The sequence below is a fragment of the Hyperolius riggenbachi genome, chromosome 2 (genome assembly GCF_040937935.1).
Source record: "Hyperolius riggenbachi isolate aHypRig1 chromosome 2, aHypRig1.pri, whole genome shotgun sequence".
Taxonomy (NCBI): Eukaryota; Metazoa; Chordata; class Amphibia; order Anura; family Hyperoliidae; genus Hyperolius; species Hyperolius riggenbachi.
The window spans coordinates 369,593,105-369,619,858 of record NC_090647.1 but is presented as its reverse complement, the minus strand read 5'-3'; the positions used below and the strand labels follow the sequence as shown (position 1 = coordinate 369,619,858).

General features: G+C 45.7%; 1 long non-coding RNA gene across 1 annotated transcript in view; it reads right to left on the bottom strand.

The window, feature by feature from the left end:
- Positions 1-7,814: 7,814 nt before the first annotated feature.
- Positions 7,815-26,754, bottom strand: part of LOC137544489 (uncharacterized) — a 74,636-nt gene continuing 55,696 nt past the window's right edge. The window contains exon 2 of the long non-coding RNA XR_011025881.1: positions 7,815-8,337. This is a non-coding gene — a long non-coding RNA (uncharacterized lncRNA). The remainder of the gene's footprint in view (positions 8,338-26,754) is intronic.

The following is a 26,754-nucleotide window of genomic DNA, read 5'->3' as shown; positions in this document are numbered from 1 at the left end:
AATGTAAAAATTCAAGTCAAGCAATGTATCAGTTGTGCCACCACATATGTAATATATCTATTGATCTGTGGGTGCCCCAAGTATTACGTAGGTCGTACCACAAGACCTCTGAGAGAAAGGTTCGGCGAGCATCGAAGAGGGATAGAGGATGGCAATCAAGGCCATAGTGTCCCAAGACACTTCTTAGAAAACCATGGCCAAAGCACGGACACTCTAGAAGTTCTCGGGCTGGAAACCATTGCACCAAGTATACCAGGCGGCGTGAGGTTTAGGAAATTGTGTGAACAAGAAGCTCACTGGATTTTCAAGTTGAACACTTTGGCCCCCTGCGGCCTGAACGAAGAAGTAGAAACAGCGAATTTTGTTTGAAACTTTCTGTTCTGTTTTTCCCCCCTTTTTTCCCCGACCCCGATTTCCCCCTATAACCCCCCCCCCCCCCCATCCTTTCCCTCCCCTTTTTACCTTCCCCTTTCCCCATATTGTCACACTTACATTTACATGGTTATCGGTCTATTACCATTAATATTTTTTACCCCCTTTTTTATTTTTTATATATTATATATTATATTTTATTTAATATTATATTTTATATAATATTTATTATTTATTATTTTTTACATGTTATATTTTATAATATATTTTATTTTTTATTTTTATTTTTAATTTTCATACTTATTTATACTTTCCTTTCCCTTTCCTCTCTCCTCTTCTTTCTTTTTTATGGATTATCCCAAATGCAGTCTTTCTTATGGATCATCTCAAATGCAGTTTTTGATATCAGTGCCACAAGCTGCCGTTGTGCCTATTAAGTTTCAGCACATGATGATCCTATTCCTTCTGAATATTGTAAAGTCCCTCTCATCGCTGCCATGGACGTTGATATATTACTTGTCATGGCAACCCACTGCATCAAAATCTAACAAAGCTGGGTTGCCATGGGAGCGTCAGGGCTGACATGCCCAGTTAGAGGTGACGTCACCCCGCCCGGTCACGTCGCTCTTCGGAGCGGCGTGAGTCGGGTTGCTATGGTTACCCTTTAGTTAACACCGAGCTGCAGCCTATAATCAGGCCCACGCCCGGCATGGAGATCACGCCCATCGGCTAAGACGTGCTGTCTTGGCAGCCAATGGAGTGGTCCCTTCGACAACTCCGCGGCCGCTATTGGCCGCCGAATGCGACCTGAAGGCCGCATCCCTTTCCCCTTCAAAGCGGCAGATGATAGGGTGAAACACTTTTACACCATAACCCCGCCCCCCCCGCCCATTTCCTGCCCGATGTTTAGGTCCGAGCGGCGATGGGATAATCTGTCCGCACCCACGTATAGTGAACAGCCTAAAGCAGGGTTCCACCCCTCCTCCTATCCCATATGAGAGGTGAGCGTTTAAAGGATTGTTCTATTAAAGACCAGATTGCTCCAATTGAGCAGAGTGTTTACATTCTACACATTCTTGACAGACAAAGATTCAACCAATCCTGGCTGTCACACTTAGAAACGCCCATCCCAGGGCCCATTGACAGGCATTTTCACCTATCCACATGCCCTTTCCAATGACACACCCAAAGGGGAAGGGCAAGCCTATTTCGGCCCCCACCCCCCTCATTTCACTTTTCCCTCCAAATGGAGGGTATATAAACCTTTTGTGTGCAGGCTGGCGGCGTTATCTGACGAAGGCGTGCAACGCCGAAACGCGTAATAACGCCACCAGCACACGTTTATCCCTTGGGGGAGCATCTAGGGTCACTTTCCATCCGACCCATCCAACTCCGATGGCCACGGCAGTTTGAAGTGCACCCACCAAGGAAGGATTGTAAGGCTGCTAAGCCTGATTACATGCTTGTATCCACTTGCATCTAGTAAGTGAATTTTTATTTTGCGCAATTTGTTTTAATAAAAGGGTTTTACACTATGGAGCGCTCCTCCTTCTCTATTTTTGTCTTTCTGATCAAGCCTTTCTGACAGCCAGGCTTTAAAGGAGCAGCTAAAGTGGTATCCAACTCAGCCACCCCTAGTCACCACCCTAGCAGCGCAAGATTGCACATCCTTTCTGTTCCATAATTACAAGCCCCTATGTAGTAAAGTAAAAGTAATTTTCCCTCATAAAATATAGATTAAAAAATTGAGTCCCTATGGCAACTATTTATGTATTTCTTTTAAACTGATTTTTTTTATAAGTGTTTTTTTTTGGGGGGGGGGGGGGGGAGGCTTTGGAAGTGTAAGTTATTAATTTTATTAATATTGTGTATGTATATATGGGCCTGTATGTGTAATTTTACTTTTTGGCCACAAGATGGCGCTAGTGAACACTCTCTCGTTATAGGAAGTGTTCACTTTTTTTTTACATTTAACTACACTGTGACTGTTTCAAAGTTTTATGAATGGACATGGCCGCTGATCGCGGACACATCCATTGATTCCAGTCATTGCGATTGGGTAGAGGACCGCACGGTCCTCTTCCCCAATCGCTCAACACAGAATCCCGATGGATGCGGCGGCGGGAGCGGCGCGCACACGTGCGGAGCAGCGGCGAGAACGAGCAACGTATTAAAACACCATGTTGCCATTAACAGGCTCAAACATGACGTTTTAATATGATACAATGCCATTAAGTGGTTATACAAAGAACATTTTTTTGTTACAGCAGATACAATTCCTAAAATAAATTTGCACTGTTTCTACTTCCTGATTCATGGAAGCAGACATATAGTTTACAGCCTGTACTTTCAAATGGGCTTATCTGCCATAGGCAGTCATGTGACACAGGGGAGGGATCAGAATTCAACTAGTGATTAGACACAAATGAGGGGTAATTAGACATTCTAAACTCTCTAAATACATACAGGGTGCATTTCTCTCTGTTCTCCTTTTGTCCAGTGCAAGAGTTTAGGTCCACTTTAAGTCAGATGTACAGTTTTTAGACACTTTGTATATCTTTCTCTCCCGTTTAAGACTCCCCCCCCCCCCACCCTTGCATTTTATTGCATATCATTATTATACATTCTGTACTGTATTTAAATTTACACACACACACACACACACACACACACACACACACACACACACACACACACACACACACACACACACACACACACACATATACACTTGCATAGTGGCTGTTTTATAGTTACTATCCATGCGTGCACTATTTTTTTCCTCATACAGATCTGCCCGCTCCTCCCCACGCCACCGTAGTATTGGAGATAGGCAGATAACTGAATAGCTCTAGAGCAGGGAGTGCCCAAAAAAAAAACTAGCTTCCACCTCTCCATGTGAGCAATCGACTGAGTGAGTAGGTGCTGATTTTTAAATAATAAATCTGCCCAGAAAGTTCAGATATTGGTGTAAATAATGTAAATCATTGTGCATATAGGGGAATAATAAAAAGCAATATATATATATATATATATATATATATCAATACTAGGCTCTAATACAGGCATCCTTGTATGTGACTGCATGTTGCTGTGCCCACTTATATCCATTGCTATTGCTCAAATGTTCTTAGGTGCAGATGCCTCAATAACATTGAACCACAAACACTGATTTGTGGTTATACCAATGGGTAAATTGCTAGTTTGTATGCAAATTATGCTTGCTTAAAGAACAACTATCAAACAAACTTTTTTTCTGTAAACTCCACATACCTATAGAGATTTTAGCCAGCAACAATAAAACACTTTTCCGAGGTCTCTCAGTACGGCCTGTGTAAAAATCTGTGTTTATCAGCTGTTTTGGAAAAATTTGTTTCAGCATCGAGGAGGGGGAGGCAGAGTTGCACTGTAACCTGGCTGTAAGCTGTTTACTTGACAAACACAGACAGGAACACAGAGCTTCAGCTGATGATTATTTACACACATTTGAAGCTATATTTCTGCTTGCTATCATCCTGAACAGATTCCAGTCACAGTATTAGTGCCAGTGCAGATTGTTTCTGTATGATGGATGCGCTGGGGTTTTCACCACAAAATCAGCCATACAGAGCCCCCTGATGATCCGTTTGAGAAAAGGAAAATATTTCTCATGGGAAAGGGGGTATCAGCTACTGATTGGGATGAAGTTCAATCCTTGGTTACGGTTTCTTTTTAAAGACAGGCTGTTAATTAACTGCATGTAAAAATAACTGCAAGATTAATGTGTGGTGGTAAGTTTTCACTTGCCTTATTATCTCCAGCATGATCTTAGTGAATTGAGGCCAATGTCCTCAATTCACTTGGGGCTGTTTGGTAAATCAACACCATAAGGGAAAACTCTGCATTTGGCTTTTTTTTTAATTCAGTAAAGAGTTTTTGAATGCCGGTGACACTCGGTAAAATAGGTTTAAAACAATGTGGTAAAGTAGTCTAAAGTATTCGGTAAATTCCGATTCATGCAGTATTTTTCAGAATAAACTTGCCACAGTAATTCACGTGATGTTAGCAGTGACATTTGAACTTAAAGTGAACCATAACTGACCTAAAAAAAAAAAAAGTTTCACTTACCTGGGGCTTCCACAGCCCCCTGCAGATGTCCAGTGCCTAAGCTGGGACAAACTGATCCTCTGGTCCCCCGAAGGCAGCCAGTTTCCTGGCCCTGGATTGCACTCCCATCTGTGTGGCCGTCCTGTGCATGCATGGAACTGCCATAGAGAAGGGAGCTCAATCGAGGGCCACTCCTGGGCAGGGCCGAGCAGGCGCACTTGCCCAGAAAACAAAACTGGCTGCCTGCGGAGGACCGGAGGATCGGTTTGTCCCGGTGCAGGGACAGGACATCTGCAGGGGGCTGGTGGAAGCCCCAGGTAAGTGAAACTTTTTTCTTTTTAGGTCAGTTAAGGTTCACTTTAAACTAATTTCCTAAAGTAACTTTCCCTAACAGATATTAAAGGGGAACTCCAGTGTGAAAAAAATGTAATAAAAAAAAGTGCTTAATTTTTACAATAATTATGTATAAATTATTTAGTCAGTGTTTGCCCATTGTAAAATATTTCCTCTCCAAGATTTATATTCTGACATTTATCATATGGTATCATTTTTACTGCTGGCAGGTGATGTCAGTGGAAGGAGATGCTGCTTGCTTTTTTGGCAGTTGTAAACAGCTGTAAACAGCTGTTATTTCCCACAATGCAACAAGGTTCTCACAGTGTGATGTCAGAACCATGGCCCTGACATCACACTGTGGGAGGGGTTTCACAACAATATCAGCCATACAGAGCCCCTGATGATCTGTTTGTGAAAAGGAAAATATTTCTTATGGGAAAGGGGGTATCAGCTACTGATTGGGATGAAGTAACATTTTTGGTTACGGTTTCTCTTTAAATACTGACAGGGACCAGCACACTTTCACTTTTGTGAATTCAAAGTTCATGTCAGAATTACCAAACATTTTTAGACTAGGTATAAAACATACAGTAAAACGTTCATAATTCTACATGAATTTAGCTTGTACACTACTAAATACAGTATTTTACCAAACATTAAATAGATCAGTCTAAACTGCTTTGTGAATTGAGGCCAATGTGTCTGAAAGCAGTCATGTTTTTCAAGCAGATCGGACTAAAATTAACTCCCTTGAGTCCCTTTTAGAGGCTGCTATCCATGATAATCGGGAGGCAGGACTTCAGCGTCTCAAGCAGATATGATGCTCCTGCTATGTGGATGGCATATCTGCAGGTTTCCATCTTGTAACCCAATTAAGTCATAGCTTTATATTCCTGAGAGGAGATGAGAGATGGATGTGCAGTATGTCACTGAGGAGATGGTGGACAACTTTGAAATGTTACATTATGAATTGTTCCAGAGTTTACTGCCTGTCAATGGATTACTGCAGGTGTTAAAAATGAAACCTGTCCCCCTGTGCAGCTAATTACCAATGTAGCAAAATGAGGTTTTGTGGACACTCTCATGTCAAGTAGGGCTTGATTCACAAAACGGTGTTAACTGTTAGCACGGCTGTTAGCACAGAGTTTTGCACGTTTTAGCACATTTTCGCATGAAAAAAACGGTTATCGCACACAAAGATTCACGTTCGCGCATTAATACAAATTTACCGCGTGAACGCGGCCGTTAATGCATGAAAAATTCGTGTTAATGCGCGAACGCGAATTTTGCGCGAAGCACTTTTCACAGCGTGCTAACAGTTAGCACTGTTTTGTGAATCAAGCCCGTAGTATTCCTTCTACTTCACAGTAAATAGAGTACTTTTGGCAAAGTTTAAATAAAAAGCTATTTTACCTTACTGTCAGTTTTTACATTTCATAGAGGGACCCAAAATGAAATGGATAGATAATTTTTAACCATCTCCAATCCTTTTTATTCCACCCAACCCCTCCACCCCCACGGCATTACTTTGTATCCATTGCGTAGGGCAGGGGCCCCAAACTCAATTTACCTGGGGGCCGCAGGAGGCAAAGTCAGGATGAGGCTGGGCCGCATAAGGGATTTCACAATCAGCAGCTCCCACCCCAATCCCCCCCCCCCACCCCCACCCCCACCGTCCCTTGCATTGATTTTTATTTCAAAATCAAACTCACACTGAAGCAAACTATTTTGCCTATTTTACTGTAACGATCGGTGTCAGCATGCAGAGAGAATCTGATTATTGGTGATCTGCAGTATCACCAAGAATACAGATCTATACCTGATTATGGATGATCTGCAGAATCACCAATAATACAGATATAGTGTTAACCTCTGGACACCTCTAGATATATATATGGTGAGTGTTTGGTGTAACAGTATGACTTTGAGCAACCCACCTGATCAACAGGTGACCCTAAGCAGTACAGAAGAGACTGCTATGGAGAATACAGAAACCTTCCAGCAGCCTGAGACTCTCCAAGGGGTGGAGTCAGGCTGAAGGTAGGAAGGACCAGAGAGTGAGTGACACCTGAAGGTGGATGTCACTGACTGATCTAGGAGACTATCTCTTAGGTGGAGAGAGATAGCTCTCGAAGTCGGGCAAGCCAGGTCGGCAACACACAGACAGATAAAGTACAAAGACAGAAGGCTGATTCGGTATCCAAGTCAGGCAGGGTTTGGCAACAAGATATCAGATATGCATGGTACCGAATCAGAAAGCAGAGGGATAGTCAGGAAAGCAATAGGTCATAACAAATATCAAACAATGCCTAGTCTTGGATGTGAGGTCCGTGGTCTCTACACCCTGGAACTAGTCTGATGTATAACAGAATAATAACACAAGTTCCCTAGTCTTGGGTGTGAAGTCCATGGTCTCTACACCCTGGAACTAGTCTGATGTATAACAGAATAATAACACAAGTAATCTGGCTCAGTGTGAATTCCCAGGTCCTCCTGGTTCAAACACACTGTTGGATCTGACTAAGGTCTGAGTGCTTCCACGTAGTGATCGCAACGGCAGACAACCAGCAACTGACAAGCAAGCTGTATATATAGTTGCAGGACTCTGCCGCCCCGCCCGAACCACTCAGCCAATCAGGAGTCCAGCAGGAATCAGCTGATCAACCTGATCAGCTGACACATCTCCTGCTGGCATAAAGGTCCTGACTTCTGGCGCGACCGTGCGTAGCCCTAAACCTGTGTGAACTAACAGGCTCAGCCACACCAGCTGCACGCTGCTGTGTGCAAACCGCCGCACTGGACGCGGAACCAGCCGCCTTGCTGTCAGTACATGCGGCGGCTTTTCCGCGTTCTGCCATGCCACTAGATGCACGCTTCCGCAGTGCAGACCGCCGCATTGGACGCGGAATCAGCCGCCTTGCTGTCAGTACACGCGGCGGCTTTTCCGCGTTTTCTCACATTTACCTTATAGTTCTGGCAGGATACTTGTACTGGTTGAGACAAAAAGCTACAGCTTCTGGTTTATTTAAGATTCATTTTTTTTTTTCAACAAATGCTTTATAACTTCCAGTAAATATAAAATAGCATATTAGAATGTGACATTGTATGTAACTGTGACCTTACAAAAAATAAAAAAATAGAATAGGAAATTGCAACATGAGTGTAATGATGCCAGACTACTTCACCAGAGGTTCAATGTACTAAAACCAGGTCTATGCAAATCTCTTGCTTCCACGTTCCAACAATAGCATTGATATATGCTGGAGTGCTGGAATATTTTGCTTTTGCTTGTCGGAATAAAATCAGGTAATCTGGACTAGGAAAAGCTGATTTTTATTGCTTCTGTTTTGCTGTGATGCAGCTGAAGAGATAATGAGGGTCGTCAGATTTCTATTAAACATAAATCAGCCAGTTTTCTAGGATCAGTTTGTTCAAAGTGCAGATGATGCTTTAGTCTGTGAGCTTCGGGTAACATCAAAGTCTTCCAGCTGCATTTTAGATTATATACTTCAGGGTAAAATCTCTATCATCATTCATAGCAGTCTAAAAAAAAAAAAAAAAAGACTGAGCAGATAGATATGAAATAACTACTTATTTCAGCTGACAGACATACTGTATTTTGCAGGTTGGACTGTTAACGTGTTATCAATTGTGGTACTGAGATGTTTTGAGTTTTTATATAAAGTAAACATGCTACAGACAAAACTATTTTATATAAATTGAAAAATGAAACGTACCAAACAAGGGTTTGTAAGCGATGTTATATTCATACACTAAGAGGTGTGTTGTGAGATCACACATTTCTTTATGTTTAAGATTCACGCCCATGCAATGTCTCAGAAATAGAAGGTTGTTTTCATATTACAGTAAAGCACTATCTGCTCTTGATATTAATGTGTAACTAAGCCTTGTCACCTACACAGCAGAATGAATAAAGAAAAGTTTATTTTGCAGGTGTATTTAACAGTTCAACAGAACTAATTTATTTTTAGAATATTCCTTTATAAAAAAGTGTTGTTTCATCAAACCAACACATGAGATACATGACCCCTCATATAAACTTAGATAAACTCTTGAAATTAAAAATATGTAAAATAAAATAAAATAGAATCATAGGCATATGTATTCCCATAAGGGGATGGGAATACTTATGCCTATGATTCTATTTTATGTTATTTTACATATTTTTTTACATTTTATGGCCATTTTTCCCTACTGCAGTACAGGTACTTAGTACCTATTAAATTATGATATAAAGTTTATGATCTATTGCTGACACACTACTAGCAGGGTCGGACTGGGACACTAAGGGCCCACCAAGAAAGTTCCAGCCTGGGCCCACCAAGAAAGTTCCAGCCTGCGCCCGCGCCCCCCCCCCCCCCCATTTTGGGCTCACATACACATGTACTCTAGAAATTTTGCATGATTTTATGGTAGAGAATAGATTGTGAGCACTTCTGAGGACAGTCTCCAACAGGAATATGTCCACATGCGGCGCACTCAGCGCGCCGCAGCAAAAATAACTGTGTCACCACGCACTGGAACATCGGCGTGGTCATCACGGGTCATGGGCAGACTTAAACCCCCCCACAAAATAATTAGCGGTGTTATTCACGGAAATTAGGTCTGACCAGATACATTTTAGATAAAATAATCAAGTAGTTACATGCCTCATGATAATTCATCAAGTAGTCAAACGGCAGCAGATTTTCCGACAAAATGCAATCAGATTGGCAGCAGATACCCCCACAAACTGCAGTCAGATTGGCGGCAGATACCCCCACAAAATGCAATTAGATTGGCAGCAGATACCCCCACAAAATGCAGATTGGCAGCAGATATCCCCACAAAATGCAATCAGATTAACGGCAGCCGGCAGATTTTCCAGTTTAGGTAGGCAGGTATATAGGTGTCCCCAGTATAGAGATATACCCAAGTCCACCACCCAACCATGGCTGACAGCCAGACACCACCAGACAGCAACTTCCCCCAGTTGCCCACACAAATGTCATCTCCTTCTCTGAGTCCTGACTCCTGCCTCTTTGGCCTCCAGATTCCAGGCCACACACCAAGCAACAACCGTCCCCCTGGTCACTCTCTCTATTGCGCCACAAGAGACCCCAGACCACCAGCATAGAGCGGATCTGCTGCGTGGGTACAGGACGGCTGGCAGGGGCTAAAGGAAGCCCCAGGTAAGTGTTGTTTTTTTTTTTTTTTTTTTTTTTATTTAGAAGGTCCTCGGATGTGTCCTTTAAAGAAACCCTGTAATGACAAAATGTTCCCCTGGGGGGTACTCACCTCGGGTGGAGGAAGCCTCCGGATCCTATCGAGGCTTCCCCCGTCTTCCTGTGTCCCGCGGCGGTCTCGCTCCGGCCCTCCGAATGGCGTGGATGTAAATATTTGCCAGCGCAGGCACAGTATCGGCTCTCCGCTCGGAGATAGGCAGAAATAGCCAATCACTGTTGGGCCGCTCTACTGGGCAGGCGCAAGTCTCCTGCTCCTGCGCAGTAGAGCAGACCCGACGGAGATCGGCTATTTACGCCTATCTCCGTCATGAGAGCCGCAACAGCACCCCCGCTGGAGCCAGGGAAGGTAAATATAGCAAGCCTTGTCAGGCTTGTCGGGCCAGGATTGCGGAAAACACTTCGGGGGAGCCAGCACTGGATTGCCTGCAACTCATTGGGACCCTGAGGCTTCCCCCCTACCGAGGTGAGTACCCCCAAGGGAACTTTTTGTCGTTACAGGTTCTCTTTAATGATCACTCAACAACCTGTTCCGCAATGGGCAGGAGGACATGGCTGGGCTGTGCAGGAGACAAGGACACGTTTGGCCACAGGCTGCAGTGGTAAAAGAAAGGGGGCTCTGAGGCCACAGCACGCACCTATCGCAACAACAATAAGCCTTTTCACTTAAAGCAGGTGGTTTCGGCACTTGGTGCTAATACTATACTGCGCACCCGTGCAAATGTAATTATGGGTTCCGGCAATCGACAGACCCCAAATTACTTCTCCCTCTGAGTTGCTATGACTCGGAGGGGGAATAGTATTTAACGCCACCGGGAATTTGAGTGGCAGCAGGGTGAGCAGTACTTTGTCTCACCCTGTGCCCAGTGTTATAACACGTAGGCCTTTCACTTCTTTTGTAAAGCAGAACCAGTCCCATCTCAGGATGCCTCAGCACCTAAGGGTAGCCATACACTGGTTGATTTGCCATCAGATTCGACCAACAGACAGGGCCGGATTTGTACTCTTTACCGCCCAAGGCCGCTGTCACCAGCCGCCCCCCTTCAGTATAGGTAGCCAGATGACCCCTCCCCCTTTTCCTCTAGTATAGGTAACCTGATGACCCCCACCCCCCCAGTATAGGTAGCCAGATGAATCCTCCCCCCTTTCCCTCTAGTATAGATAGCCAGCTAGCTATCTATACTAATCTTTAAAGCCTCCTTTTTCCACTTTTACCCTTTCAGTATAGGTAGCCAGCTTGCCTTCACACCGCAGCAGCCATCAATGTCACTCATTTCTCAGCTCATCTCCAGTGCCGAAGCATCCTATTTACCTCGGTCTCCAATGCTGCCCAAGTCCATAGTCGCAGGCCACAATGCAAACGTGCACAGAGAGCAAGATGGCCTCTGCACAGGCAGCTAGCAGCAGAGTACCATGGCCAGGCACTCGCCTGATCTCCGTGGATTGCAGTATTTGCAAGTTTGCAAATGCTGCAAAAGTTCAGCCTGCTGCTTTGGTGCCCTTGCTCCTGTGGTGCCCTAGGCCATGGCTTAGGCCTAAATCCGGCCCTGCCAACAGATAGATCCCTCTCTGATCGAATCTGATCAGAGAGGGATCGTATGGCTGCCTTTACTGCAAACAGATTGTGAATTGATTTCAGCCTGAAACCGTTCACAATCTGTGGTGGTGCTGGCTGCCACCCGCCCCTCCCCCACATACATTACCTGCTCCGCCGGCACGACTCCCCAGGTCTCTGCTGTCTTCTTCTCCGCTCTGGTCTCCGGCATGCTTCACTTCTTCATGTCTGGGGGAAGTTTAAACAGTAGAGCGCCCTCTACTGTTTAAACTTCCTGCCGGGACAGGAAGAAGTGAAGCATGCCGGAGACCAGAGCGGAGAAGAAGAAGACAGCGGAGACCTGGGGAGTCGCGCCGGCGGAGCAGGTAATGTATTGCAGCTGTATTGCGGCGGTCGCCGGGCACTCGAACGCCGCTAGCGATGCGCTCTCTACCCGCGGTCGATCAACGGTAATTTCCCGCACGGAGCGATCGACTGGATCGATCTATTTTGGGATGAAATAGATCAAAATTTAACGTGTAGCGTGAACGATGTGACAGCAGATTCGATCCCAGTGATCGAATCTGCTGTCGATCAGCGGGGAATCGGCCTAGTGTATGGCCAGCTTAAAAGTGTGGGAACTGCAGCTCCCAGTCTCTTGGGAGCCAGAAAATGCCTACCTTCTCTGAGTTAAAGCTTACTGGACCAGTTGGCTGTTGTTGTTTTTTTAAATTAGGGATGAGTTAGTACTCATAGTGTACCTTCCTGTCTGTTGTGATGGCAAGGGCGCACATCTGCAAGTGGCACCTCCGCTGCACTGCTGGGCTGTTCCTGGGATGATCGGACAGTGGCTGATAGGCTGGCTGGCCAAGGAGCGGAACAGACTGACTCAAGTGACAGTCCAGACTGAGTCAAAGGCGACAACACCATGCCCCAGGCAAGTGGGTACTGCGCACAGATGTTGCTGTGCCATACAATGAACTCACAGATACTCAAAATTAACCCATTTACAGATAGTATTTAAGTATATGGAGAATTTGTAATAGAGAAAGTTCAGAGTTATGCTAGGTACACACAATGCAATTTTCAGACAGATTTACTCAGATCGACTATTTGCAACAAGTCCGATCTGGTTTCCAATCGATTTTCCATTCACTTCTATGAAAAATCAATCGGAAATCAGATTGGAGCTGTTGGAAATAGAAGATCTGACAGTTAATCTGTCAGAAAATTGCATCATGTGTGCCTAGCATTAGAGGATGTGTAATGCTGTAAAGAAGGACTATGCATACCTATGGGCAAACAAGAAGAAAGAGGATCTGCCTAGTCCCTGCAGCATGCACATTTCCAATACAGAGACCTGCAAGCAGAGCACCGTGTAACCTCCCAACCCCCTCCTCCCTGCCAAACTTTTACTACATGGCTCCTAAAATCAGCACCAGGAGGGGGGAGAGAAACTAACATCTATCACACGGACAGAGATCATAGGCAATGCCTGACTGCTGAAGCATGAAAACAGAAGTCACCTGGATGCAACCGAGGAACGGAATGCCATCTGAAGTAAGATAACCACTGTTCATGTTTCTTTACTCCTCCTGCATGCCAGTGATGGACAGATCCATTGCTGGATAATCTAGTGGCTACGTGTTTACACACATACAAACTTGCCGCTCTTCAGACAGTCACTGCAGCCGGAATGACGGGGGAGGGGCACCAAATGAAGGGTAGGAAGTAGCGCAGTACCCTGACTGTCTGTGATGGATGTGACCATGACCACTGACCTCCAATCGTGCGGTGCAGGCAGCGAGCGGCTGCGGGTGGAAAATTTAAAAAATAAAGTTACTAGTACTAATCACCATTCTTAATGGGCCCTGAAGAAATTGAACATGAAGGGCCCCTGTGCGGCTGCACGCTGTATATCCGCCCCTGCCCCCTCAGCTCCCCCCCTTACCAGGAGAGAAGATGGAATGCAGGAGATAAGCTGTCTGGCCAGGCTGAAGGCACCAGTGTGCTGTTTGAGAGGAGGGGGATGCTTCACATGAACAGCTAACCTGAGATTGATGATAACCGTCCGCAGCTCAAATCTGCCGCCTCAACTATGGAAACGAGAGAGCACAGAGGGTGGGCGGAGCAGTGTGTCAGAGGGCACTCTCAGCCAATCAGCGCTCAGGGAAACAGGAGAGGGACAGGCTGAATACTTGAACTCCGGGTTTCGATGCAGAGAGGTGCGTTCGTTTTCCAAGCGCAGCAGCTGGCTTGTCAATTTGCCTGGCTGTAATCTCACTGGTGCAGGCCCAGCTGCCAGGATAGGAGAGAGGGGGGCCCTCTGGTCATGTGACTGATGACGTCACATCACTTAAAGGCGGCCTACCGAATTTTACGTCGGTAGTTCGGTGGGTCAGTCCGACGCTGACTACTAGTGTCTTTTTATATTTAATACATTCATTTAAGCGCAGTCTGTTATTTTGATTTGTTTAAGCTTTACCTCTTGGGAGTGGGAAACCCAACGTTCAGACTCAGCTGCTGATTTAGATTTAGGCGCAACACTGCAACAACTATTTTTTCTTGATTAAAGCCTATTGCACTGAGCCAGGACAAGGTGCTTGCCCCTCCATCCCTCCCACCCCAGCCATCACACACTGACTGCAATTAGAGAAGTGACCAAGGGCCCCAAAGCCCCCCCCCCCCCCCCAGCACCTTAATCTCCAGTTATCTAGGTTGCAGTCACTCCCATTTATGCCTTTTTTTTATCTCTGCTTCAAACAAAATAGGGGAATGATAGCTGAGTGAGTTGTGCCTCCCCTCCTACACTGCGCTTTGAGGCTGGGGACTCTCTCACCTCTACCTCGGCCAGGCCCTGGAGCTTACACGCTAATGTCCTCACCACAGTCACACATTATTATACACAGTTTTACATTGGGCACCTCTAAAGCAATTAATATGGAGCACCAAAATCTGCCAAAAACAGCTGCAGTGACAGAGTTGTAAGCAGGAGGAGGAGAATAGTTTGCTAATGATTACCACTATTCAAAGTACATATAGAGGAGATTATTACCAACATAGAACCAATGAAGAGCTAATACAGTAGTTAAAGGAGGGCCCTTGATGGTCCCTTCTGGTCCAAGGGCCCCGGTGCAGCCGCTAACTTTGCATCCTCTTCTATTGCTACACCACTGCTAAATGCTATACCCAATAGTTTTAGGCAGACTGGCAAACTGTTTCTGTGCAAACACACTGCTCGATAATCTGCTTAGTAGGCATTCTGCCACGTAGAGAGGATGGAGGGAGATAAGTGATAGCAAGTTTTGGTGAGCTGCGCTGGAAAATAACAGTGATTATTGTACATGATTGTACAACAAGCCTGACCACTAACAACCAGTTGGGGGACATTGGGGGATACCTGCACCCACTGTTCAAAGGTGCTAGAAAGGACTTCCAATTACTGTTGATACTGTTGATAATAAAGAAGGCTTTATTGGTACGTAAGTAGTGTTTTATGGGTCTATGTTTGCTTCCTCAGGTACAGCGCCCACTATATATATATATATATATATATATATATATATATATATATATATATATATATATATATATATATATATATATATATATATATATATATATATATATATATATATATATATGTATATATACAGTGGGTTGCAAAAGTATTCAGCCCCCTTGAAGTTTTCCACATTTTGTCATATTACTGCCACAAACATGAATCAATTTTATTGGAACTCCACATGAAAGACCAATACAAAGTGGTGTACACGTGAGAAGTGGAACGAAAATCATAGATGATTGCAAACATTTTTTTACAAATAAATAACTGCAAAGTAGTGTGTGCATAATTATTCGGCCCCCTTTGATCTGAGGGGCATTGCCTGATGAGTGATAATGACTAAATAGAGTGCACCTGTGTGTAATCTAATGTCAGTACAAATACAGCTGCTCTGTGAGGGCCTCAGAGGTTGTCTAAGAGAATATTGGGAGCAACAACACAGTGAAGTCCAAAGAACACACCAGACAGGTCAGGGATAAAGTTATTGAGAAATTTAAAGCAGGCTTAGGCTACAAAAAGATTTCCAAAGCCTTGAACATCCCACAGAGCACTGTTCAAGCGACCATTCAGAAATGGAAGGAGTATGGCACAACTGTAAACCTACCAAGACAAGGCCATCCACCTAAACTCACAGGCCGAACAAGGAGAGTGCTGATCAGAAATACAGTCAAGAGGCCCATGGTGACTCTGGACGAGCTGCAGAGATCTACAGCTCAGGTGGGAGACTCTGTCCATAGGACAACTATTAGTCATGCACTGTACAAAGTTGGCCTTTATGGAAGAGTGGCAAGAAGAAAGGCATTGTTAACAGAAAGCATAAGAAGTCCCATTTGCAGTTTGCCACAAGCCATGTGGGGGACATAGCAACCATGTGGAAGAAGGTGCTCTGGTCAGATGAGACCAAAATGGAACTTTTTGGCCAAAATGCAAAACGCTATGTGTGGCAGAAAACTAACACTGCACATCACTCTGAACACACCATCCCCACTGTCAAATATGGTGGTGGCAGCATCATGCTCGGGGGGGGGGGGCATCTCTTCAGCAGGGACAGGGAAGCTCGTCAGAGTTGATAGGAAGATGGATGGAGCCATATACAGGGCAATCTTGGAAGAAAACATCTTGAAGACTGCAAAAGACTTGAGACTGGGGTGGAGGTTCACCTTCCAGCAGGACAAAGACCCTAAACATAAAGCCAGGGCAAGAATGGAATGTTTTAAAACAAAACATATCTATGTGTTAGAATGGCCCAGTCAAAGTCCAGGTCTAAATCCAATCGAGAATCTGTAGCAAGATCTGAAAACTGCTGTTCACAAACTCTGTCCATCTAATCTGACTGAGCTGGAGCTGTTTTGCAAAGAGGAATGGGCAAGGATTTCAGTCTCTAGATGTGCAAAGCTGGTAGAGACATACCCTAAAAGACTGGCAGCTGTAATTGCAGCAGAAGGTGGTTCTACAAAGTATTGACTCAGGGGGCCGAATAATTACGCACACCCCACTTTGCAGTTATTTATTTGTAAAAAATATTTGGAATGATGTATGAGTTTCGTTCCACTTCTCACGTGTACACCACTTTGTATTGGTCTTTCACGTGGAATTCCCAAAAAAATCGTTGCATGTTTGTGGCAGTAATGTGACAAAATGTGGAAAACTTTAAGGGGGCTGAATACTTTTGCAACCCACTGTATATATATATATATATATATATATATATATATTATATATATATGCGCTACAGCCTACAGTGAACATGCCCAAGAGAGTTTAAGAGGAAAAAAGTGCTTATTTTTTACATGATTTACAAATGATTTAGTCAGTGTTTGCCAAGTGTAACATCTTTCCCCTCCCTGATTTACATTCTGACATTTATCACACGGCAACATGTTTTACTGCTGGTAGGTGATGTCTGTGGAAAGACATGATGCATTTTTGGCAGTTGGAAACAGATGTCATTCCCCACAATGCAACAAGGCTCCCACAGTGGATGTCAGCACCCTGGTGCTAATATTCCACTGTGAGAGGGGTTTCACCAGGATATCAACCATACAGAGCCCCCTGATGATCCGTTTGAGAAAAGGTAAAGATTTATCTTGGGAAAGGGGGTATCAGCAACTGATTGCGATGAAGTTCAAGCCTTGGTTATGGTTTCTCTTTACAGAGGAACTCCAGTGAAAATAATGTAATAAAAAAGTGCTTCATTTTTACAATAATTATGTATAAATAATTTAGTCAGTGTTTGTCCATTGTAAAATCTTTTAAATCCCTGATTTACATTCTGACATTTATTACATGGTGACATTTTTACTGTTGGCAGGTGATGTAGCTGCTGCATGATTTTTGGCAGTTTCCCACAATGCAGAAAGATTCACAGACAGGAAACTGCCAAGAGTACGTATTTTTCTTGTTTCTTGTGGGAGGGGTTTCACCACATTATCAGCCATACAGTGCCCCCTGGTGGTCTGTTTGTGAAAAGGAATAGATTTCTCATGTAAAAGAGGGTATCAGCTACTGATTGGGCTAAAGTTCAATTCTTGGTCGGAGTTTCTCTTTAAGTCAGTGCCTGGAAATAACAGTGGGTGTAAAAATGTAATTGGTGCTTGTTAGGGGTTACATCACTGTTTGGCACCATCAGTACATTCTTACAGCAGCAGACAATGGAGGGAACTCACAGGCGTACAAGAGATATCGGGGCAGGAGACTTGAGCACAGGATACAGCTGGTATATGGCTGATCCTGCTGCCGCACAAGTTCCCGGCCTTGTTAAATACTATTCCCCCTCCAGGCCGCCATGGATGGTGGGGAATTAAATAACTTGGCTTCCAGCAATTGCTGGAAGGCAAATTACAGTGTTTTAAAAGTAACTTCAGCTCCATCTTCTGACAGCGCCGAAGTTACTCCCTGTGCGCTGCTATAGCCGTAATTCCTATTATGGCCTATGGTGGCGCCGACTGCGCCCAAGTCTCCAGCGCTAGATTCACTGTGTTCGACTCACAGACATCTTCAAATCAGACTAATTAGATTTATTTGGCAATACAGGTATATAGCAGCAGAAATGCAGGCATACATCTTTAAGGGTGCCTCAGCAAAGCAGGAATCTGAAATTCATCTTGTGTTTCATAGCTCTTGAGTCCAATCCTAGCGAATAGCTCAGGTTCATCCTAAGAATACTCTATGTTTTGTTACCCTAAGACAAATATCGCATATGTGCATATGTACCAGGTGAAGTAAAGCTGGAGTAAAGATACAAGAAGTTTCACAAAATTAGAAGTAAGTTAGAAGTGCTTTCTATAGCCGGGCAGCCTCTTATAAACTGCCAGCCAAGGGTTAACTTGGGATCCCCCCCCCTTGGGGTTGGAGACCACTGTCCATCACATGCCACGCCTGCAAATGGCTGTCGGAGCATGTGATGGTGTGGCAGGCACAGTCCTTACTGCATGTGCCCTGTGACCTATTCCAGAATTGGAGCTTCCGGTGGTCTGTACCCTAAATTCTGGGAAAGAACTGTTGTCTGTTCCTCAGAGGATTGTTTTCTGTTTACCCTGCTACTACCTGTATGTCGGCACATTTGAGCTGATAAGTTGCTCTATGGCCTTCTGGAACACAAACAAAATATTTCTCTAAACCCTCGGTATTGTGCTTTTAGAAATATCTCTTAAAAATAAACTCTGTATTTAAAGTCTCCGATAAACCATGGTTTTCTACAGCTAATATGGAATCCTATATTGCAAGAATCCGATCCCTAAGATCACAGCTTGTAGTGAGAACACAAAATATTGACACTTTGGGCCTAATTTTAACATTGTTCACTAAGGGGTGTAGACATTAATCGCTGTGTGTTGAGTTATTTTGTTGGGGCAACAAATTTAAACTGTTTACAAATTTACAAGCTGTACACTGACTACTTTACATTGTATCAAAGTGTCATACCTCAGAAAGTGTTGTTCCATGAAAATGGAACAGCTAAAAGAGGTGGATACAAATGTTGTGTTAGTGTAGCCAGCACCGGGGCTACCAGAAATGTGAACTATGGCTACTAATAGTAGGTGCTCACAGTTTGCTTAGCGGGCACCCAGAGTTGTTTCAGGGGTTAAAGTGAACCTAAACTGACCAAAAAAAAGAGTTTTATTTACCTGGGGCTTCGATCAGCACCCTGCAGCCGCCTTTATTTATTATTATTATTATTTATTATTTCGCCAAGTGCGACCGAGGTCGTACCCGGAATTGGTTGTGGTTCACATGGCAGTGGCAACATAGCAAGGACAGAGATTGGCATAAGACAATAGCCATAGTGCAAGCAAGACAGGCATACGACAATAACATATAATACAAGCAAGATAAGCAAGACATGCAGTAACACACAGTTTTAGACGGTCGATGCAGTTCAATATGTGCTTTGCTCTTACCGGAAACCTCCGGTTTTGGATATTGTGCCGCTCAGGGATAAGTAACTTCGTACCACACCTAGAGTACCGACGAGAGGCCGGAATTCAGCAGGAGGGCTGCTTGGGGAAAAAAAGGTGTCCCTACGCCTGTTAGTCCTCGGGCGGATGGTCCTGTAACGACGGCCCGATGGGAGGAGCTCAAAGAAGCGGCAGCCTGGGTGGGACAGGTCCTGGGAGATCTTGTTAGCCCTTGTTTTCATTCTGGTGGTGTAGAGGAGGTCTAGAGGTGGCAGGGGAGAGCCAATGGTCCTTTCCGCTGAGCTGATAACTCTTTGGAGCTTATACTTATCGCTGGCGGTTGCTCTTGCATACCACACGATAATGGCGGAGCAGAGGGTAGTTTCAATGGTGGCAGTGTAGAAGCTGGACAGCAGCTCCTGAGGCATACCAAATTTTTTCAATTGGCGCAGGAAGAATAGTCTCTGCTGAGCCTTCTTCTGGATTTTGGTGGTATTCTGCGCCCACCTTAGGTCGCTCGTTAGGGTAGTTCCCAGGAACCTAACGCTGGAAACCCTGGACACTTCAATCTCGTTGATAGAGATTGGTTGTTGTGTGTGTGGGGGGGGGGGGTGTCTCCTAAAGTCCAAGATCAGTTCCACTGTTTTCGCTGCATTAAGGACAGGTTTGTTTCCCTCGCACCATCTGCAGATTCTCTCTATCTCGCTGCGATAATCATGTTCCCCCGCCTCTCCGATGAGCCCAATGATAGTGGTATCGTCCGCAAATTTAATGACCTTTACGGAGTCGTCGGAGGAGGTACAGTTGTTGGTGTACAATGAGAACAGCAGAGGGGACAGTACACACCCCTGTGGAGCCCCAGTGTTGGTAGTGCTCACACTGGAGAAGCAGTTGCCAAGCTTCACCTGTTGCGTCCTATTTGAGAGGAAGTCTTTTACCCATGCGCAGAGTGTGGTGTCAACTCCAAGATGAGACAGGTTGTCGATCAGTATGTTTGGGCAGATTGTATTGAATGCAGAGCTGAAGTCCAAAAACAGGATCCTGGCGTAGGAGTTTGGTCTTTCGAGATGTTCCGTGATGTATGCCAGGCTGATGTTGATGGCATCATCCACGGACCTATTTGCCCTGTATGCAAACTGATGTGGATCAAGGAGGGGGCTGGCAAGGCGTTTCAGGTGGGCCAGAACCAGACGTTCTAGGATCTTCATGACTATGGGGGTGAGGGCCACAGGTCTGAAGTTGTTGTATTCTGTGTTGCCTGGCTTTTTTGGGACCGGTATGATTGTGGACCTCTTAAGACAGGAGGGGACACTACCTTCCACCAGGGACCTGTTAAAAAGGGAGGTGAGCGTGGGGGCCAGCTGGTCTGCGCAAGTCCTCAGGCAAGTTGGTGATATGCCGTCTGAGCCGGCAGCTTTCCTGACATTAAGTCTGCGGAGGTGATGGAGAACATCTTCTTCCTGGACTGCTACTAGCGCTAGGTCAACTTGGACCTTCGGGGAGAGCGTTGTCGAGGGTGCAGCGTTAGCAAGCTGCTTGGGACTGTTTTCAAACCGACCATAAAACTTATTTAGTTCCTCGGATAGTGAGGTGCTGGGGGTCGCATGCTGGGGGGGCGGTTTGAGGTTCGTAGCTGCTCTGAGGCCTTTCCACACCTCGCGTGGATTGTTTGACTGGAGGTAGTGACCCAGCTTGTCAGAGTAGGCCCTCTTTGCAGCACGTAGTTCACGATGTAGGGCGTTCTTTGCATCCCTGAACTCATCAGGGGTGCCGTGCTTGTGCGCCACCTCCTTGACTTTCCGGAGGCGGCGCAGCTTGCTGTTGAACCACGGCTTGTTGTTCGGGAAGATCTTGAAGGTCTTTGTAGGGACACACATTTCCTCGCAAAAGCTGATGTAGGAGGTGATGTTCTCTGCCCATTCCTCCAGGGAGGGTGCTTCTAGTGCCGACCAGTCGGTGCATTCGAAGCAGGCCTGTAGCTCCATCTTAGCCTCGGCTGTCCACCTTTTAACAGTCTTTGTGGCGGGCTTTGTCGTTTCCAGGTGCCTTCTGTAGGTGGGGATCAGGTGGATTAGGCTGTGGTCGGAGTTCCCCAGTGCTGCGCCTTGAGTTGCCTTGTACGCGTTCTTAAGGGTCGTGTAACAATGGTCCAGGGTGTTGCGGTTCCTGGTGGGGCAGGAGATGTGTTGCTTGAAGCGGGGCATCTCCAGACGCAGGTTTGCGCTGTTAAAGTCTCCCAGAATGATGAAGAGGGCCTCTGGGAAGGCAGTTTTCCACTTGGTGATGCTGTACACTCAGGGCGTTCTTTGTGTTTGCGTCAGGGGGAATATAGACCCCAAAGAGAACAATAGAAGTGAACTCCCTGGGGGAATACTGAGGCCTGCAGTTAATGACTATAAACTCTCTACGTCAGGGGTGCAGATTATACTTAGGGTGGTGGTGCTGGAGCACCAGGTGGAGTTAACGTAGAAGCATATACCGCCCCCTCTTTTCTTCCCAGACAGTGCTTGGTCACGGTCCGCGCGGAGGAGGTCATAGCCTGGCACCGCAATGGAGTTGTCAGGAATGCCGTCATTTAGCCAGGTCTCGGTGAAGCAGAGAACAGGGGTGCAGCTGCCGATCGAGGGCTTACTGCCAATTAGTAGGAGCAGTTCGTCAACCTTGTTTGGGAGTGAGCAGACGTTCCCTAGCAGGATGGCAGGGATGGGAGAGCGTATGCCCTTCCTCTTGAGTCTCACCCGGGCTCCTGCCCTTCTCCCTCTGTGGCGGCGTTTACTTTTGGAGAATTCGGTGACCCTGACCAGGTGGGTGATGTACGCGCTGACTGCCTTCCACAGGGGAGAGTCTGTAGGGGGATCCCTGGCATGGGGTGGATCTTTGGCGAGGGGGTCCCACTTTAGGAGCTCCTCTCTGGACAGGGTGTCTATGTGCGGCATTTCTCGGGGGGGGGGGGGGGGGGATATGTGATATGGCACAAGAGAGCACGACCTCAAGAGACAGCAAGGGGATGTGGTCCAGCTATACAGGAGGTCAGCGCAATACGGCAACCCGGGAGGCTCAGATTAGTGTATGCGGGGCTCAGATTGTTGCATGGCACAGGAGTGCGTAAGCACTGCAGCAATTCAGGATGGCACAGGAGTGCGTAAGCACTGCAGCAGTTCAGGCTGTGGCATCACTGAACAATACTCCAGTTGTGGCTGTGGCATCACTGAACAATACTCCAGTTCCCCCGCAGCTCCTTAGTTCTGATTTAATATGTGGCCCCAGTCTGTGCACCTCCTAATCATGCTCCTGTACATGGGAGAACTTTGCACATGCGCAGTATGAAAAATCTCTACTGCGCATGCTCAGAATGCTCCTGTGCACAGGAGCATGATCGAGGACCCACATGGCAGTGCATGTGCAGTGGATCATTGACTCGCCAATCGTCTGACCAGAAGAGGGTCACTGCGGGGGACTGAAGGGACACTTAGTGACATCGCAGGCACAGGGCAGCTGCAGGGGGCTGGCAGAAGCCCCAGGTAAGTGAAACACACACACACACACACACACCGAGTACCATATTAATATTTCACTGGCAGGTATTGAAGTAAGTATAACTTGTTAGGTTTAACCACTTGCCAACCGCACGCTTATACCGTGCGTCGGCAAAGTGGCAGCTGCAGGACCAGCGACGCAGTTCTGCGTCGCCGGCTGCAGGCTAATTAATCAGGAAGCAGCCGCTCGCGCGAGCGGCTGCTTCCTGTCAATTCACGGCGGGGGGCTCCGTGAATAGCCTGCAGGCTGCCGATGGCGGCTCGAAGGCTAAATGTAAACACAAGCAGAAATAATCCGCTTTGTTTACATTGTACGGCGCTGCTGCGTAGCAGCGCCGTAAGGCAGATCGGCGATCCCTGGCCAATCAGCGGCCGGGGATTGCCGCCATGTGACAGGGGACGTCCTGTCACTGGCTGCACAGGACGGATAGCGTCCTGTGCAGCCCCGATCCCCGGGGATGAGCAGGTAGGAGAGGGAGGGGGGAATTTCGCCGCGGAGGGGGGCTTTAAGGTGCCCCCCCCCGCAACAAGCCTGCCCACCAGAGCGATCAGACCCCCCCTGCACATCATCCCCATAGGGGGGAAAAAAGGGGGGCGATCTGATCGCTCTGCGTGCCCGCTGATCTGTGCTGGGGGCTGCAGAGCCCACCCAGCACAGATCCCAACAAACAGCGCTGGTCCTTAAGGGGGGGGTAAAGGGTGGGTCCTCAAGTGGTTAAACTTACATGGCTTGAAATGTATAAACATGGTGATAAGCTAAAAAATGTATATTATCTTAAGTGGCGGTAAAAAATAAAAATAGTTTAATAATGATAACGTCAATAGTTGTTATATGATATTTTATCAAAAGACTAGTGACCTTAGCCTATTTAAAAATGTGCTAGGTCTGTCACTAATCCGCCGTGCGCATGTGTGCGCCGCCCACCACGCACCTGCCGTGCGCGAACACACGCCCGCCCCTTCTGGCCCCCGTCCTCCTCCTGCTCTTGGCAGTGTCTCTGCGTCTGTCCCTGCACATGCGCAGTGCAAAAAAGCACTGGCACAGGGATAGATGCAGGGACACTTGCAAATTATGTATAGAGATAATAATTGCATTACTAGAAGTACTACTACCAAAAAGAATGAATAATAATGAAACATTGCTAATCATTGATAAATGTTAACCTGCTCACAAAATAGTATTAATATGTGAATAATTAAAAAAATATTGTGAACATCTTAAACATGAATAGCATAAGTTACTGTATAAAAGGGGGCAGTATAAACTACTGTTTAACAAGAGCCAAACTACCTATAAAAAGCTAAAAGTGCTAAAATTGCAGTGTACAATAAGGTCTAAATTTGTGCACATCATAAAATGATAAATTAAGAACTAGAGGTAAAAATGTTATGCCATAATGTATTTTAGGGTTAAAAAGTTCAATTGTAGGGTATATTAGATTTTGCTTAAGCAGTAAGAAAGCTATGGGCTTGATTCACAAAAGTGTGCTAAGTGTTAGCACGCCAGTGAAAAGCCACTTTGCACGTGCTAACAGCAACACTTTGCACGTGCTAACAGCAACAACTTTGCATGGGCAAACTACTTAGCAGCCAAGTTTGTATGTGCAAAGCTTTTAGGCATGATAACTGAGTTATCACGCTTTAGTGAATTAAGGCCCATATGTGCAAAAGCAAAAATGTGTGCATGCATGTGTAAACGATGTGTGTGTTAATGTGTGTGACCAGTGCATGAGTTCTACATTTCAGAAAATGCTGAAATACATTAACGGAAACACTGTAAAGCTGGAATACACTACAGGGATGACTGAAATAGAGATGGCCCAAATGGTTCACCAGGCAAATAGTTAATGGTGACCAACGCATGTTCTCGTCTATTCCCAAACATATGGCGTGCTCGATTTGCCCCCTATACATTATAATGGAGCCAAAAATTGACCCCTCACCCCAGAGTCAGCAGACACATGGCAGCCAATCAGCTATCCCTCCCACCTGGACTGTCCCGTCCCACCTATCAGAAAGCCATTTTACAGCACCACTCTGACGGTGCTGTTAAGGAGACTAGGGACAGAGCTGTACTGCTATTAGGGAAAGCATTAGTTAGGCCTGTGTTCTGTGTCCCCAGTGCAGTTTCTTGATGCTACGGTACCAATACACCATCTGCATAACCCCAAGAGCTCTTCTAAAGGCTGTGTTTTGATCTTGTGATATTGCGGTTCAGTGTGTGCACACAGTGCACTTTATGTAACATGCGGCGGGATACCGCCGCGGCTGAGAGCGGCATGTCTGTCGCTTCCGCATCTCAGTCGGAGGCGGTCCCTGCCACGCTGTCACAGCCAGGTCCTTCGGCCGCACACAGGGTAAGGGCTACGCGTACGCGCGCCCAGCAGCAGGACCTTTATGCTACAAGAAGGGGAGTCAGCTGACTCGCCGGTCAGCTGACTCCAGCTAGCTGCCTGATTGACTGGGCGTCTGGACGACTCTGCAGAGTGTTCCCAGCATAAAAGGATCTGGCTGCCAGTTGCTCCTCGTCTGCTGTTGCGAATACTACGTGTTAGCGCTCAGACCTTTGATAGCTATAATTATAACTGAATATCATTGTTGATTTATTGTGTATGACCCACTGCTCGTATTTCTGACTCCAATTTTGCCTCCTGATTCTGTACTTAGCTATCTGATCTGTTGCCGATTTCCTGCCTGTACCTCTGACTCTGATTTGTGCCTCCTGATTCTGTACCTTATCTGTCCGACCCGTTGCCGACCTCAGCTTCCTCTTTGACTACGATTAGCCATACGATTTTGTACTGCTGCTGACCGATCCTTACCGACCTTGCCTGTACAACCATTCTATTGGTGATAGTCCCTACAGCCAGGGGGCTATCACATAGGAGTACTCCTGTATACTGTGCATTAATCACCTGTGATGACACTCTTATTAAAGTACTGATTGTGTTAGTGAGCCTTCCGCTGATCTACTATCAGTAAGATACTGATTACTTTTGTCAATATATATCTGCATTAGTGGTGATACTGCAGATCACCACTTAATCAGATATTTGTGCTCTCGCTGACACCTTGTTACACTTTAGCTGTTGCAGACAGGTCCATTCAATGCTTAGTGCTTCAGTACACCCTTCTGAGGGCTGTTTTGCAATTGGGTGCACAGTCCATTCTGGTATACTGGGTGCAATGAAATCTGTGGCTTTGGCACTCCTTACTGAGTGTTTTGGGTACAATGGTTTGGTTGTTGGCAATATCAGTGGGATGGTATGGTGGGGTGTCTCTTAGTAGCACATAGAGTTTGGCTATCAAGTAGCACCTGTCAGTGCTCCTTCCTTTTATTTGCCAATAACCTTATTACTACTTATTACAACAAAATGATCTATACCTTGTTTTTTTCAACACCAATTAGGCTTTCTTTGGGTAGGAAATTTTAGTACCGGTAAGCGTTATTTTATTCCAAATGCATTTTAACGGGAATAGTATGAAAAAATGTAAAATAATAATTGTCAGATTTCAACCATTATAGTTTTAGCACAAAACATGCTACCATAATTAAACCCCATGTATTGTATTTGTCCATTCATCCCGGTTATTACACAGTTTAAAATATGTCCCTATCACAATGTATGGCAACAATATTTTATTTGGAAATATAGGTGTCATTTTTCTGGGGGGGGGGGGGTGT